General features: G+C 35.6%; 2 non-coding genes across 2 annotated transcripts; one reads left to right on the forward strand and one right to left on the reverse strand.

Annotated features, from left to right (window-relative positions):
* Positions 1-7614: 7614 nt before the first annotated feature.
* Positions 7615-7696, reverse strand: TRNAL-AAG (transfer RNA leucine (anticodon AAG)). The gene has a single exon. It is a non-coding gene; the product is annotated as a tRNA-Leu (tRNA).
* A 7993-nt stretch (positions 7697-15689) lies between these two features.
* TRNAL-AAG (transfer RNA leucine (anticodon AAG)) lies at positions 15690-15771 on the forward strand. Its single transcript has one exon. It is a non-coding gene; the product is annotated as a tRNA-Leu (tRNA).
* Positions 15772-15983: the final 212 nt, after the last annotated feature.

Consider the following 15983-nt stretch of genomic DNA (forward strand, 5'->3'; position numbering starts at 1 on the left):
TGGACAACAATGATTTGTTTCCGGCTCAAAATTAGCATATTCTTATGTATTTTCATCTGCTGAATTCAAAAATCTCCGATTTAAACAATTATTACTAAGGTCGCGACAAATCCTGACCTTAGTCACTATCGGCAATTAATTCCATTTGTTGACAGTGTTATCAATTTTATGAGATAGAACGAGTAACAATACCGGATAGACAAAAGTAATAAATCTTGACGAAAAGTCCGATTGCTGACAATTAAAAATAAACAACACCAGGACCTAAATCGAACTTAGAACACATTACATCATCCGATGCATTAGTAAGCTCCCCCGAAAACGAGTATAAAAAAAGGTTGAACACAGTCCTCAGGGCGGACATCGCCCTATACATGGACCCGCCATAAGCAACAAGAAACACGCGCCACCCCTACTGGCTGTCGATCCTGGAGCGTTTTGTCAACGTCTTATACAACGGTCTAAAACAGCGGTTCCCAACCAATGGTCCACGGACCACCAGTGGTCCGCAAGAGCTAAAATATGGTCCACAAAAGATTTAAAACTTTTATTCATTTTAAATTATTATTCCCACATTGATACAAACTGAATTTAATTTTTACTAAAAACATTATGTTTTCTATTATTAATATAATAGTACTGTTACAGCATGTTACTCTTGAGTTTAACGATTACTTATGTTAAAGTGGCTAGAAAATATAGTGTCGAAAGCGCTATATCCCTCTATTATAACCGTTTGGTCCTGCGTCGAGGTTAGTGACGTCACAGAAAAGGTGGCGCTGATGTCAATCGTAGCGCTACTTTCGCGTTGTTTACATAGCATCTTTTCATACAACAACATTGAAAGCGATTAAATTTGTGTTTTTAAAGTAAATATATTCGTAGGAAATGTTAATCAAATAATGGCTAAACAAGAACCAAACACCCGAAAATCAAAATCAGGTACGTGTTTTGTTCCATTGTGTAAAACAGGGTACCGATCCTGCAAAGAGAAAAAATCTCTTTTCTTGGCACCAAAAGACGACAATCGTCGAAAAGATTGGGAAAAATTAATCAGACGCAGTGACTTAACTTAGGAGCCCTGGCATAGGGTTTGTGAATTACACTTTGAGGAACATTTTATAATCAGAAATTGGAACAAGGGTGTTCAATTTGAAAATATTTCACCAATTTCTTCTTTGCAGCAATTGTTTTAACATATTGCTTGAGTCTGATGTTCCTAACTCTGAAAATGCACTAGCAGAATTTACAAGGAAATTTGATAAAGGTGGTCTATCATATCCCACCAAATAACTGCAGGTCTTAATGATGAAACTAGAAGATAATTATACTTTTTCATTTAGTGTAAGAGAACTGCACAAGAATTTTGTACAAGATGTTTTGAATGATTTAATTTCAATGAAACGTATCAATTTAGTTGGCTGCAGTGAAAACAGAGAAATTGTCACTAAATATATTGTAAAATTTTACTTACTTACTAGATTACATTTTCTCATAAAGGGTCTAAATAAATCTAAAGAATACAAAAATTCTACCTAAAACAGAGACGAATCACATAGCTATCATACTGCAACTGCAGAATTAGGCTAACAATAGATGATTTCATCCAAGTTTCTGACCTAATTTTAATTTCACTGACTTGTGTATTTTTAATTTATAGATTTTACTCCACTGTAATTTTTAATTCCTTTCTTTTTCTTGAAAAGGGTGAGAAATCTACATGCCTATTAATCTGTAAATTTTTTAAGAGAAATTTTTCAAGTTTTTATTCAATGTATGAGTAGTAACATGAATTTTGTACCATTTTGAGAAACAGCTGCACATTAATAAGTTTAGTTATTGTGTGTGGATACTTGGCAGTAGGCTAATAATTGTTTATTTGTTACATACTTAATTTTGTAATTTTATATTGGAACAATAAAGTAACATTCTGCCTTTATATTTTATATACTGTGTAGAATTTAATTGTAATTTTAATATTGCTTTATACTGTCACATAATACTGTATGAACAGTATACAGTATTATGTAACTGATAGAAAAGAACTTATTAGGCAAATGCTAAGCCCTCACAGTGGAACACGTTCACAAAGCCATATAAAAGTTACATTTTATTATTAAAAGTAGGATAAATTCTATATTTTTTAGTAAATATAAATAAACCTTGTTGGTAATAACAAGAGTAGAATACTCTTGTACTCTAAATAATACTTGTTTGTACAGTACTCAACAGTTGTAATGTAAAAATAGACAATTCAGTATAGGCTATTTGATTTAAAAAAATCTTAATTAGCATTAATAAAATCTAATTCCTTTATGTATAAATGTTAATAAAATGATACTATATAATAATTGATTGCTTGTGATATGATTTATTATCGATCTAAATTCTTTTACTACTAAAAGTCCAACGTAAAACCAATATAAACATAGGATGATACAGCCAACGTAGCACAACGATTGACAGCAGCGCCTCTAGCGGCAACCTCCAATAGAGGGACAGAAAATAAGCTCGATTTCGACACTATATTTTCTAGCCACTTTACTTATGTTAAAAGTTTTGATTAAAGTTTATTTTTAGATTGACATAGTTTATTTTTCTTAAACCTTGTGGTCCCTGCTAACAACAATGAAATCAAAGTGGTCCCTGGTCAAAAGAAGGTTGGGAACCGCTGGTCTAAAATTTATATTATACGTAAATTATGAGACTCTCTCTCGCTCTCTCGCCTAGTTTTAAGTTAGATAGTAGTAACCGGATGGGGAAAACTAATCCAGTTGGACATCAACCGAACATTGACGCACGAACGTTTCCGCGCCGAATAGAATTTACCATATTTACCGTTTTAGTTGTATCTTTCTTTGTTTTGTTCTCTAGAATTGTAATAATAAATATTTAATAAATATCTGTGTTTATTAAATATTGCGGTTTTATGTCCACGCCTGTCATCTTTGAGTACGTTCGACACCTTGTAACGACCTGGCTAACCCTCCCATTCGATTTATCGCCATCCAAAAAGACACAGTGACGGTCTTTACCAGACCGTGCCGGTAAGCGGGATCAAGCTTGCCGTTCAACTCCTCGGTTCTCACACTCATGCTTAACTGAATGGTAACCGACAACATTTTTCATCTGAGCTTTATCTTTCAGATAGCAGCAGAACGAACCACTTTGAGAAAAAAAAGGAAACCCGATAAGGCATCGGTAGCCAAAAGTAAACGGAGACATTTCTTTACTTTGAGAAAAAAAACACCTTCGTCATTAGTCGCAGCGGGCATACGTGCCAAAAGAAACACAGCTAAAGATTCATGTTTGCGACGACAAAAGTTTGTTTTAGGAATTTTTATCGAAAATGTCAAAAAGCCCGTTCTGCAAGAATTGTGTGCATAAATAAGCTTCGAAGGAAAACATTTTACTTTTTTCTATTTTTGTGTTTATTTTGATTGTTAATAATTTTTTAATTTGATTACATTGATGCGTAGGACTAACAAAGAATGTCTCAGAAGAATGTCTATGCTTCCTGGGCAATAAAACTTCAAAATACTACCGAGAATAAATGTCACATTTATTAATTAAGATCATATCTATTTTTCCGTTCAGTACATTTGGCGATGACTGAGATTTTGGAGACTCATCTGTTAATAATATCAACAAATAACGGCCGGATGGCCGAACGGTCAAGGTGGCAGCCTACCGGTCTGGGGGACCCGGGATCGAATCCGATCGGGTCGAATAATCCCCAGGAATTTTTCGGGGGTGGTCCGTTCAGATATGTCGGGCCCCGTCCCTCACCACCCGGTCGCCCCATTGTGGGCCTGGCCGAACCCATAATGGGCCTTCTAAAAGAGGCCCTCTTAGTGCCCACAGGGCGGAAAAAGTTTTAAAAAATCAACAAATAAAACAAAATTAAATTTTCATATAGAATACGAAGCTATATAGCGCGAGTGTCTGGTACAAGTAAAACGTTTGCTGTATATACCGTTAAAAGTGCCAAAGTGATGTGTGTTGGTAAAAATATTCGTACGTCTTCCGCATGTCTTGAAATATCACAATTCAATGTTTGATTCCATTTGAACTGTTAAATAACAATTTAAGCTAATAAAAGTTATTAAGCAGCTTAAGCTATCGTTAAGCATTGAAGAGAAGTGAGAGAAAATAATACTGATCCGAAATGCAGTTCTAAAAAGGCAATAAAGGAGTTTGAACCTGTTAAGCTGTGAGGCAGTCTACCGTCAATTTTTTCGCATTAAAAAGACTATTACTTGATCAAGGAAATTTTGAAAATCTTACCCGTGAGGAAGAAGAAGAGGGTTAATTAAGGATTACTCTGAAGAAGTCGGCTTCTACTGTTCCATGCTTTGCCTTTTTGCAGGAAATCGAACATATTTTTGACCCATCTAAAACTTTTCTAATTAGCCTGAGAAGAGGGTGACCTAATTTTTGCACTCGGTGAAAACGGGTAAGATCGGCTATAATCTAATAAACTTAATCTTCGCTATTGTAACTTCTTGCCCGAGCATTGCCAGGCTCATCTGCTAGTTATATTTATATATTTCATGTGTAAATATAATGGTCTTTATAATAATCCATACTTCTTTAATTACACCAAATAATGTTTCTGCATACTGTTTAGTGCTAGAGATAGGCATATTATTCTTATTATAACTTTCAGCATGCCCAAAAATATTGGTTAGAATTTGTCTCTGCCTGAAGGGTTTTCCCAGACCAAAATCGAATATAAAGATGAAGCATCCGTGCTCCGAGGCGTTCGTTCCCAGAAAAGCATAGAAGAACTCCATTTCTCAGCCACTCGTCGGCCATACTCAGTGGACACCGGTGGACTTCCAAGACACTATATAGGAGGTGAACCAGCCACCCTGTTCCCAACGGATTTACCCCAAGATGGCAACATAGAAGACAGTGGCGTGCCGTCATTGGAAGCGATGGAAGCGCTGCTTCCACCTTCCAATGACCTTCCCTTGTATTTTATAAAATATAAATTTTGATATTTTAACGTACTTTGAATTAATTAAAATCGATATTTTATTATAACTGCATCATGTATCTTTTACAAATTTCTATACTACATGTGAAAAAAACGATAAGATTGCTATTGTATATTCACTGAAGAAAATGCACCCTGCATCGTCGAATTCCCGTTTCTTTTTCATAGATTTGTTTTTGCGTCATCAAAAGCAACTCTTTTCTTGCAGATTTGGAGAGCGCAGACCTGCAGATGACTTTCCTTTTTTGTTCTGGTTGGACGATTGGTAGCTTATTGGTAGCGTAAAGGGGATGAAGACCCAGGACTACTCACTTGGTATTGCCTGGAGGTGAGAAGAAGGAGAAAGAAGTTAGAGAAGAGGTGAAGGGGAAAGGAAAGAAAGATAGGAAAGGGGATGAAAAGGGAAGTCTCATGGGCGTCCTGCCGTTTTTATTGATGAAAATTAAAATATGTACATGCGGCTCTAGGCCGTTTGAACAAAAGTAATAATACAAAATGTAACCCGACAATCTTGTCTTCGTGGAACCAATTAAATGCAAGTGTATACTATAACTTGCTTACACAAAACACCATATTACATACTCACAAATTAAATACTATACATATGACCACTTGTCATCATTATAATTGCAAAACGAACAACTACCATAAATCGTTGTACCGATGAACGTATGCGTGGGGTGAGACACAACCACAAAATCCCAGCTCTTACTTGGAGCCATAAACCCCAACGTCAAACGTTGTTCACAGAAATTCAGAACACTGTTCACAGAGATCCACATTGTACAGTATGCAGCGTTCAGTTAAAGTTCAGTTAAAGTTCGTTTCAAGTGCTCTAGTCACAGTGATATATGTAGTAAATTCCCTGAATACTTCACTAGTGGACACAAGACACCATAACGAGCATGGCCAATTGTGACCGTTTTGGAGAGTCTTTTGAGTGAGGCGTCTTCGTTCCCGGTTGTATGTTTCACATTGGAAGATGAAATGATGCACGGTCTTGGACAGTAGATCCGTCACACTCACACGTATCTTCCTCACTGTGCCCGAACCTATGAAGGTATTTTTTAAAAGTTATCATAGCCAGTAAGCGTTAGCGTTATGATGTGGTTCAGTTTGAAGTGTTTCATATGAAGCCGCTGCAGCACGTTGGGGAAGAAATCAAACGTGACTCTTCCTGTATCACCTGTACTCCATTCGGTTTGCCAGAGTTGCAACGCCGTATTTTCACGCAGAGTTTTGATGTTTTTATAGGTAAGATGAGGAAAAATAATTTCCCTAGTATTGTTGGCGTACTGTTTCGCAATTTTATCGGCATCTTTATTTCGTTGTATTCCACTATGACCCCTAATCCAGGAAAAGCTGACTTTGAAGTTCCTGATAGTATTTAAAATCTCATGAATGTGATTGGTCGTGTGACATTGTCTGTTGTTACCATTGATCCTTCTAAGTGCAGTTTGACTGTCCGTGCAAATCCTAACCCATCCAGTATAATTTCTTAGGTGTAGGATATAGGACAGCGCCCTATAAATGGCAAATAATTCGGCTTCGGGCACGGTACAATGCTGTAAATTACTGACTGGAATATTTCTCTTCTGTCGGTTGTGCGTCACCGATCAGAACTGTTTCCTTGGAATGTATTTTGACTCCCGAAGGATCTTCGCTCTCACGGGCCACAGATTTCTTTTAATTACCTGTAATACATATGTACAAACACAAGTTATACAAATTTTACAATTTTTTTAATAACAAAACAAACAATTTTCTTTTTCCGTTTAAGATCTTTTTCTACTGCCTCAGTAGTGGTATGAGGATTTCCAAAATCCTTATTTATCCTAAATTAAAAATTATAATAAATTTTAATCTGAACTTTAAAAAAATATTAAGAATTTAATTAGAAAAAATGAAATTTTTCTTAACTGTTTCGTTAATCTAAGATGCAACAAATATCAGACAGCAACGAAAGACAAAGATTAATGATGAAGGCTCCATCGATTCCCTTACTAAAGAAAACGAAATTTAAATATGTTTATATGATATATTCATGATAAAATATATAGAAATGTCAAATATGTGAGTATCCAAATGCACAAGTTCTTGGAAATTCTTCTTCTTGTCTGATTTTTCCTTCGATAATGAAGCATCAATCTTAAAGGCGATTGTTGGATATTGTCGCATAAAACATTATTCCAAATTGTTACTTCACGTTATCTCAAATATTGTTGACATGTTTTGACATATACATTCAAAAATAGTTTCTTAAAGCAATATTTTTCAATTAGTGGGTTCTGTTTTGCCATTACAAAATTCATATTTAATAAATGCTGATGCGTAGCGCTTAGAAACAGTTTGTCTGCAAAAGTTTCTGTTATTTCAGTTTTCCACCATAAAGTGTAGAATTGGCATTCGCTTCAGAAATCTTTCCGATAACCTTAGATTTCTAAGCTCGAATCGGATGCAGTGTCGACCCGAGTATCGATTGCAATAAACGCATTGTGCAAACGTAGCAATGTAATCGTTTTTCGTTTGTACATTTTTGTACGAATTGACAAAAACGACGATTTGATTTGCATATATCGACGCAAAACTAGATATAAAAAAAGCGATTTAATTGGCAGGGGTGGGATTCGAACCCACGCCTCCGAAGAGACTGGTGCCTTAAACCAGCGCCTTAGACCGCTCGGCCACCCTACCGACTTCTTACACCGTTACCAAAATTGTAACTGTGCATGCTGACTGACACCGAGAAAACAAGGGATAAAGTTCTATAGTAACGAAACCTTTGCCACAGAAATTGACTACGGGTAATTAATTCTCTGCGAGTATGTATGGCCTCGGATTTGTTCCGTGCCGAGAGGTCTGTAGTACTACTGCAGACCTTTAAACGTCTGTTTTTATTTTTATTTTTATTTCATTTTATATACAGTAGAGCATCGATTATCCGACTCAATTGGGGACTGGGGTTGGTCGGATAACTGAAAAAACGGATAACCGAAAAGTATGAAAAATACATTATTAGTATAGTATATTAGTATATCCCATGTAATTAGTATATTAGTATATTGCTATTAACCTACTTCTCATTGAATTGTCATCGATGTTAAGCTTAACAAAATTTTTTTAAAATAATAATCGTCGCTATTGTATCGTTAAAAATTATTTTTTTATTTTGCACAAAATAAATACAAAAATTAAAAAAAATTGAAAATTAAGCCTGGTTTAAATACTGGCATCCCTTTCATGGTCGAACCAATGTTGCCAGCCAAAGCATGCAAACATTTAACAAAAATGATATTAAAGTAGCCAAGACATAGCCAAATATTGTAGCGCAGCGCCACATCACCAGCGGACACTTGAATTTTCCAACTTGAACGCGGTCGGTTAACCGATGTGACGGTTGATTGGGGTCAGATAATCGATGCTCTACTGTATTATTTTTTGAAATATACTAATGTGGGCCGGGGTTGCCTATCTATGATATAATATATAAACATGTAGTTCATTAAATTGTCTCTACTTGACTGAAATTTTTGAAAGTAAAATAATAGGAAATTTTCGTTCGTTGTCCACAGAAAGCAGTTTTCACTTAAGCAAGATAAACATACATAAACAGTCATATTTCTATACAGGATTCGCACTCTTCTAATAAACACAGGTGTTCGCTAAATACAAGCTTTACATATCAATAATATTCATTAAAGATAATATTTATTCCAGAAATGATATATATATATATATATATAATTTGCGATACGATTTTTCTTCAAATACAGCATGTACATAATATACCAGCTTTTGTTCAATTTTATTTTAAAAAAATTTCATTTATTTTTTTTCGTCAAGTAAGATAAATTTCAATTTTTAGGTGTAATATAGATATAATTATGTGTAGGCCTTTATTCGTTTTCTGGCCCTACTTGAGTCTGAAGTTAAATTAGTCCGGCCGACCCGAGTCCAACACTACATTGACCCTACTCGGCCCAAACGCAAAGCATTCTAGGAGAAAAATAATCAAAACAGACAAAATTGATCATTTGTTTACGTTGCTAGAAACTATTCACCACCCCTATGAATCTTAATGCTAAACTTTGAAAACACGAGTTATTAGTTTTCCACCCAGCCACCAAAACGCTGACTGTAGTCATAACAGATTTAATGTCCAATTATATCATTTCCTTTATTTTAGGTAAGTAAAAATTTTATTCAATAATAATTTCCTTATATTCCAAACGATTTAATTAAAAATAATCTATTCTTTAGGTTCAGCTAATTAATCTTTAGTTTGCCATTCACCCACGGCGTTGCTTGTAGATGGGCAACCTGCGGCGTTGCACAAAATATTACAAAACAATATAACGCTATATAAAATATAAATGTAAAATACTGACATCTAGTCGTTTGTAATCGTACTAAATATCAAGAGCCCGCTTCGTACATATATTCGACGCAACTAGAGTTAGCCCTTGGGTTGAGTCATTTTTGCATCTTTAAATATGAATAGAAAAAAAGAGATTTTTTTTATTTATGGCTGGCCGTAATAATTCTTTTCAACACACAAATTTCTTAAGCCAGTCCAACCCTGGCTTTACATATCAATAATATTCATTAAAGATAATATTTATTCCAGAAATGATATATATTATATTTATAATTTGCGATATGATTTTATCTTAATTAATTTACATAAAACATAAACATGCTTTATGTTTTATGTAAATTAAAGGCGTCTCTCTCTCATTTTTGCCTCAATGGGCGCAATGCCAAATTGTTGGCATATTATGTCATTAGTGTTAAAGTCGAGGAGGGAAACACCAAGCGTCCTGCGAGCCATGCGCATCTGCATGGAATGGAGACGCCGTTCGGTTGTTATCGTTGATGGCCAGTCTTCGGAACCATAGAGAGCGACGGGTCGTACCACAGTCCGGTAGATTTTCGATTTTAGGTACATGCAGTGGCGTGCCGTCATCGGAAGCGATGGAAGCGCCGATTCCACCTTGCAATGACCTTCCCTTGTATTTTATAAAATATAAATGTTCATATTTTAACGTACTTTGCATTAATTAAAATTAATATTTTATTATAACTGCATTATGTATCTTTTACAAATTTCTATACATGTGAAAAAAACGATAAGATTGCTATTGTATATTCGAATGATTCGGTGGCGGAAGGAGTGTCGAAACCGGGTCAGTTTCCAATCAGCCAGATTATATAGGCATTGTCACATGCGGTTTACAGAGCACCAACCTCACCCGGTTTAGCTGGTAGAAGCGACACACGCATAAAGCGTCCTACTTTATATCCTGGAGCGGTTGTGGGCTGTTAGCCACCTGCCTGTCAACTTCCAAGCAGCCAGATTATAGGCATTGGCGCATGCGCTTTACAGAGCACCAACCTCACGGTTTAGCTGGTAGAAGCGACACACGCGTAAAGAGTCCGACTTTATATCCTGGAGCGGTTGTGGGCTGTTAGCCGCCTGCTAGATATTCGGCCACCCTCGCCCGATTATGTGAATCACGAGTAGACTAGATCAACGGCGGGCAACCCGGCGGGCCAGCTACGGCTGGCGAAAAGTTTCTATCCGGCCCGCGAGATCTTTAATAGATTATTAAATTGGAAAAATAAGTAATTAATAGTTATTTTTCCAATTCTTTGTAATTTTCGAAAACGATAAGAGAAATAAGAAATAAATAACTTTTTATTTATTTATTCCATATTTGCAGACTAAAAAAATTACGAGTCACAAGAAAGCGTCAATTAACTACTACGGCCCGCGGAATAAAAACGTAAAATTTATTCTGGCCCACGTTATAAAAAAGGTTGCCCACTGTAGACTAGATTTATAACTTAACCCAACCGATAGGAATTTACTGGCATGTTTTTATGATAGTTTTTTATAGTTGACAGGAGTTTTAAAAAAATCCATTTAAATATTTGATACATTTATTCCGCGTTTATTCCACTCTCGCATTTTATATTACTTACGGATTTCAATATTAAACCGGTGATATTACGATTTAGTATGTCCCATCTGTAAGCGGATGCAGATAAAACGTGTACAATTCTTGTACAATGTTAAAAAATTAATGGTTACTTTGGCATTGTAGCACTTCGCCGCTATTAACTATATGTATATATTTATGTATTTTTTTTTGTTCGATTGTTCTATTTTATATGTTTGTTTTTTCGTTTATGTCGCGTCGCGTATATGTTTTTGTATCGGGTTTTAGATGTAACGCACAGCCATTTTGTTGTGTACCGTACCGTCTGTTGTCGTCATTGCTGTGCCGCGGTTTTTGATTGGCTATTTGGAGGATCACGTGGGAGGAAAAGAAAAAGCTCCCGGATGGTGGGAGATAAAATCGGGTGACTTCCACGTGTCGAGGGATTTTTTCTTTTTCGTGGATCGGGGATCTGGAGCGGTGAAGAGACGAGAGAAAGGATTCGAAGCAGAGCAGCCGATCAGGAAGAGAAAAAACAAGAACCAGTGAGAAGAATCTCATTTTCGTAACAACGTGTCCCACGAAATACGGCGACGGTATCTACCATCTTGTAAATGTTTGTATAGTTTTTTAAGGTTTAATCGCGTATTAATCACGAGTTTTAGTCTCGTGATTAATTACTGTTGTAATCATAGTGTTATTGTCATCCTTATTTTTGTTAAGAACGCTGTTTGCCTGTTTAAATCAGGCGATCAATCCCCCTTTTTTGTGTGTGTAATTAATAAACCTTTGTTTGTTTATCTATACGCTTCTACCGACTATTCATTTCCACTTTCTTTCATACCCGCAAACCACGTGCTTGCGGAGTCTACAGCATCATCATTTACAACCAAATTTAATGAATGAAACGCACAAGGTACAAAAAAGCTCTAGAATTTATTTTCCTTAAATTTACGATTTATGTATCGGTTGTCATAAAAATTCTTTCCACTTCTTTGCCAAGACTACAGATATTCGAGTACAAAGTACCTGGTTTCAACTTATTTCTACTTAAGAAGTAGTTAAATAATTAAGCGATTAGGGAATTAGAAACATAAATAAAACCCTGATGAAAGAGCCGAAATTTTACTTAAACAGAAGCTTAATTGAACCAATCTCTTGCCGAGTACAGTGGGGTCTGATCTCTTCATAATATTAGATGTAATAAAGACAGAAATTTTTCCAGTTCAATGAGAGTGACTGAAAAGTTGTAAATTTTGGAAATTGCTGTGAACACTTGGTCCTAAAACGAATTAGTTAGAAAACGAACGACGGACAATCTGTTAAGTTTAACATATTTAGATTTTTACAGCTATGGTGAAAAACGTTTAAAATCTACAACAACCCTGTCGCGTCCTTTGAGATATACTAGTGACGCGACAAAAGATGCATTTGACATTGACCGGTATCGGCACCCTCGGGATTTGGCACGGACACACCTACCTGGACCGTCTCCGATTCCATTCATTAGCCACTCGTAGGGAGCTACAGTATTTCACTAAGTGGATTGTTTTAAGATTTAAAAAGTAAAGAATATTTTGTTATTTTTATGTACGTTTCTTCACAAAGTTATATTTAATGACAAGTTTCATTAAAAGTATATTCATACAATTGAAGAATTTTTTGTACTAGGTATGTATATTCGTCACACATTTTGTTTTACCAAGTAAGTTTTTCTGATAATTTTAATTTTAGTTCTTATATCGTGGCTAGTGGTTCAAAAATTTATTTAAAAAAAGTTTTGGCTCAAGACCATATAATGAAAAAGAAAACATTATTAAAAGAGAAAGACCAATGCCTAAATTAAATATAAATACGTCAACAAAAAATTTCGACATTTTGACGATAAAATTTATGACGAATGACGATTCTTTCGTAAAATTGAAGCAATTTGGAAATCAAAAAGGAATAGAATTTAACATTGGTAGACAATATAAAATAAATATTGAAAATTATAACAAGATAATTACGATTAATAGATATATCTAAATTAATAGATGTTATATGTTTTTTCTCAAAGCAAGAATTGACATTTAGAGGGTGTAGGGAATTTATTGAATCTAATAACGGAGGTAATTATATTGAACTTTCTTATTTATTAAGTACAGTACGTCAGATAATCTATTAAAAATACATTTAAAGAAGTATACGGATTTTACTGGCTTATCGAACAAACGAATGCGAACGGCCCCTGACGCTCAATTAATTGGTTGCCCCTGAAAGTCGGCTTCTTACAGAAACACAGCTTCCCTATCATCAAATGTCACGGCACGCCACTGAGCGATTAAGACTTCAGTCAACCGTTCTGAGATCGATTTCCGGCTGTTGAAAAACCCGGGGCTATCTGTATCTGATGTGTCAAGACAGTCCAGCAGCCCAAATTGTGGATCTTCAGAAATCGACGATGGGTAAGATTAAAACGGCCCTGTATAAACAAAACAACAAAGAATCACCAGCTGCCATATTGCAAGTGTGATGAAATATAGGATGAGCACGAAGATCTTTAATTGATGATCTTAGGTAAGAGTTAGCAATTCTGAAATACGAGCGAGATTTGTGCGCAGATAATTTCTTGCAACACTAAATTTAACAGAAAAATTTATCACAAAACGATTATTGATGCTAATGTCTGAAATTCTATTTAATCCATGCAAGATATGTGATTACCAGAGCCCCTTCGGCCGCCAATTTAAAGTCTTTCAATCTTTAAAATTGGCGTTTCCACTTCCCGGGACGAGGACCCAGGGGTTGGATTTGTGGGAAGCGAGTGTTCGGGTTGTTTCATTGATAAAGAGCTAGAGATAAAAAGGCGGATTATCGGCAGATAACATCGATAGTTAACTTCTTTTACACTAATTGGTTACTTTCTTTGTCTGTTATTAGATCCAAAAGTAAAAACAATTGTCGGTAAAATTCCCGCGAAATGCCACCCCCCCGCAGACTACCACTTTCACTTATGTAAACAGTCGCTATAAAATCGCTTGTTTTAATCGTTTTTTTACTTCTAATTTGGTAACGAAAAATTGTTTGACGTTATTTAGACAATAAACATGTTTTCAAGATAATTTAGCAATAAATATTTCCAGAAAACTCCACTTTTCAAACTTTCAATGCTAAGTCCATGGGACACCTTCTTTCCGTTAATTGGCCTTAAAAATCTTATTTATACGCCTTCTATGCTCTTATTCGTCATTTGTATTATGACTGATTCGATACCAGGCAATGACCGTTTTTTCAGTACACAGTACACTAACTCGGCTCCACCCCATCCAGTGGTCGCGCTAATAAACTTCCTCCGTTAGGCGCGGGGGTGCGGGTGCACCCCATGCATTTTGCTGTGTTTTTTTATGAAAAGTTTTATTTCCTGGAATTTTTAACTTTTTCAGTGCGATCTTCAGTACTTTGAAGGAAGGTACCGAGGGCATCATTTTTTAGCATTCATTACATAAGAAAATACACGCGTTTAAAAGTGTTTGGGGTGCAACTGCACCCCGCGCGCCTAACGCAGGGTAATTAACACTAATGACATAATATGCCAACAATTTGGCATCGCGCCCGTTGAGGCAAAAATGAGAGAGAGACGCCTTTAATTTACATAAAACATAAAGCATGTTTATGTTTTATGAAAATTAATTAAGATAAAATCGTATCGCAAATTATATATATATATATATATATCATTTCTGGAATAAATATTATCTTTAATGAATATTATTGATATGTAAAGCTTGTATTTAGCGAACACCTGTGTTTATTAGAAGAGTGCGAATCCTGTATAGAAATATGACTGTTTATGTATGTTTATCTTGCTTAAGTGAAAACTGCTTTCTGTGGACAACGAACGAAAATTTCCTATTATTTTACTTTCAAAAATTTCAGTCAAGTAGAGACAATTTAATGAACTACATGTTTATATATTATATCATAGATAGGCAACCCCGGCCCACATTAGTATATTTCAAAAAATAATACAGTAGAGCATCGATTATCTGACCCCAATCAACCGTCACATCGGTTAACCGACCGCGTTCAAGTTGGAAAATTCAAGTGTCCGCTGGTGATGTGGCGCTGCGCTACAATATTTGGCTATGTCTTGGCTACTTTAATATCATTTTTGTTAAATGTTTGCATGCTTTGGCTGGCAACATTGGTTCGACCATGAAAGGGATGCCAGTATTTAAACCAGGCTTAATTTTCAATTTTTTTTAATTTTTGTATTTATTTTGTGCAAAATAAAAAAATAATTTTTAACGATACAATAGCGACGATTATTATTTTAAAAAAATTTTGTTAAGCTTAACATCGATGAAAATTCAATGAGAAGTAGGTTAATAGCAATATACTAATATACTAATTACATGGGATATACTAATATACTATACTAATAATGTATTTTTCATACTTTTCGGTTATCCGTTTTTTCAGTTATCCGACCAACCCCAGTCCCCAATTGAGTCGGATAATCGATGCTCTACTGTATATAAAATGAAATAAAAATAAAAATAAAAACAGACGTTTAAAGGTCTGCAGTAGTACTACAGACCTCTCGGCACGGAACAAATCCGAGGCCATACATACTCGCAGAGAATTAATTACCCGTAGTCAATTTCTGTGGCAAAGGTTTCGTTACTATAGAACTTTATCCCTTGTTTTCTCGGTGTCAGTCAGCATGCACAGTTACAATTTTGGTAACGGTGTAAGAAGTCGGTAGGGTGGCCGAGCGGTCTAAGGCGCTGGTTTAAGGCACCAGTCTCTTCGGAGGCGTGGGTTCGAATCCCACCCCTGCCAATTAAATCGCTTTTTTTATATCTAGTTTTGCGTCGATATATGCAAATCAAATCGTCGTTTTTGTCAATTCGTACAAAAATGTACAAACGAAAAACGATTGCATTGCTACGTTTGCACAATGCGTTTATTGCAATCGATACTCGGGTCGACACTGCATCCGATTCGAGCTTAGAAATCTAAGGTTATCGGAAAGATTTCTGAAGCGAATGCCA

This window comes from Centruroides vittatus, unplaced genomic scaffold (genome assembly GCF_030686945.1).
Source record: "Centruroides vittatus isolate TY-2023 unplaced genomic scaffold, ASM3068694v2 contig_2123, whole genome shotgun sequence".
Taxonomy (NCBI): domain Eukaryota; kingdom Metazoa; phylum Arthropoda; class Arachnida; order Scorpiones; family Buthidae; genus Centruroides; species Centruroides vittatus.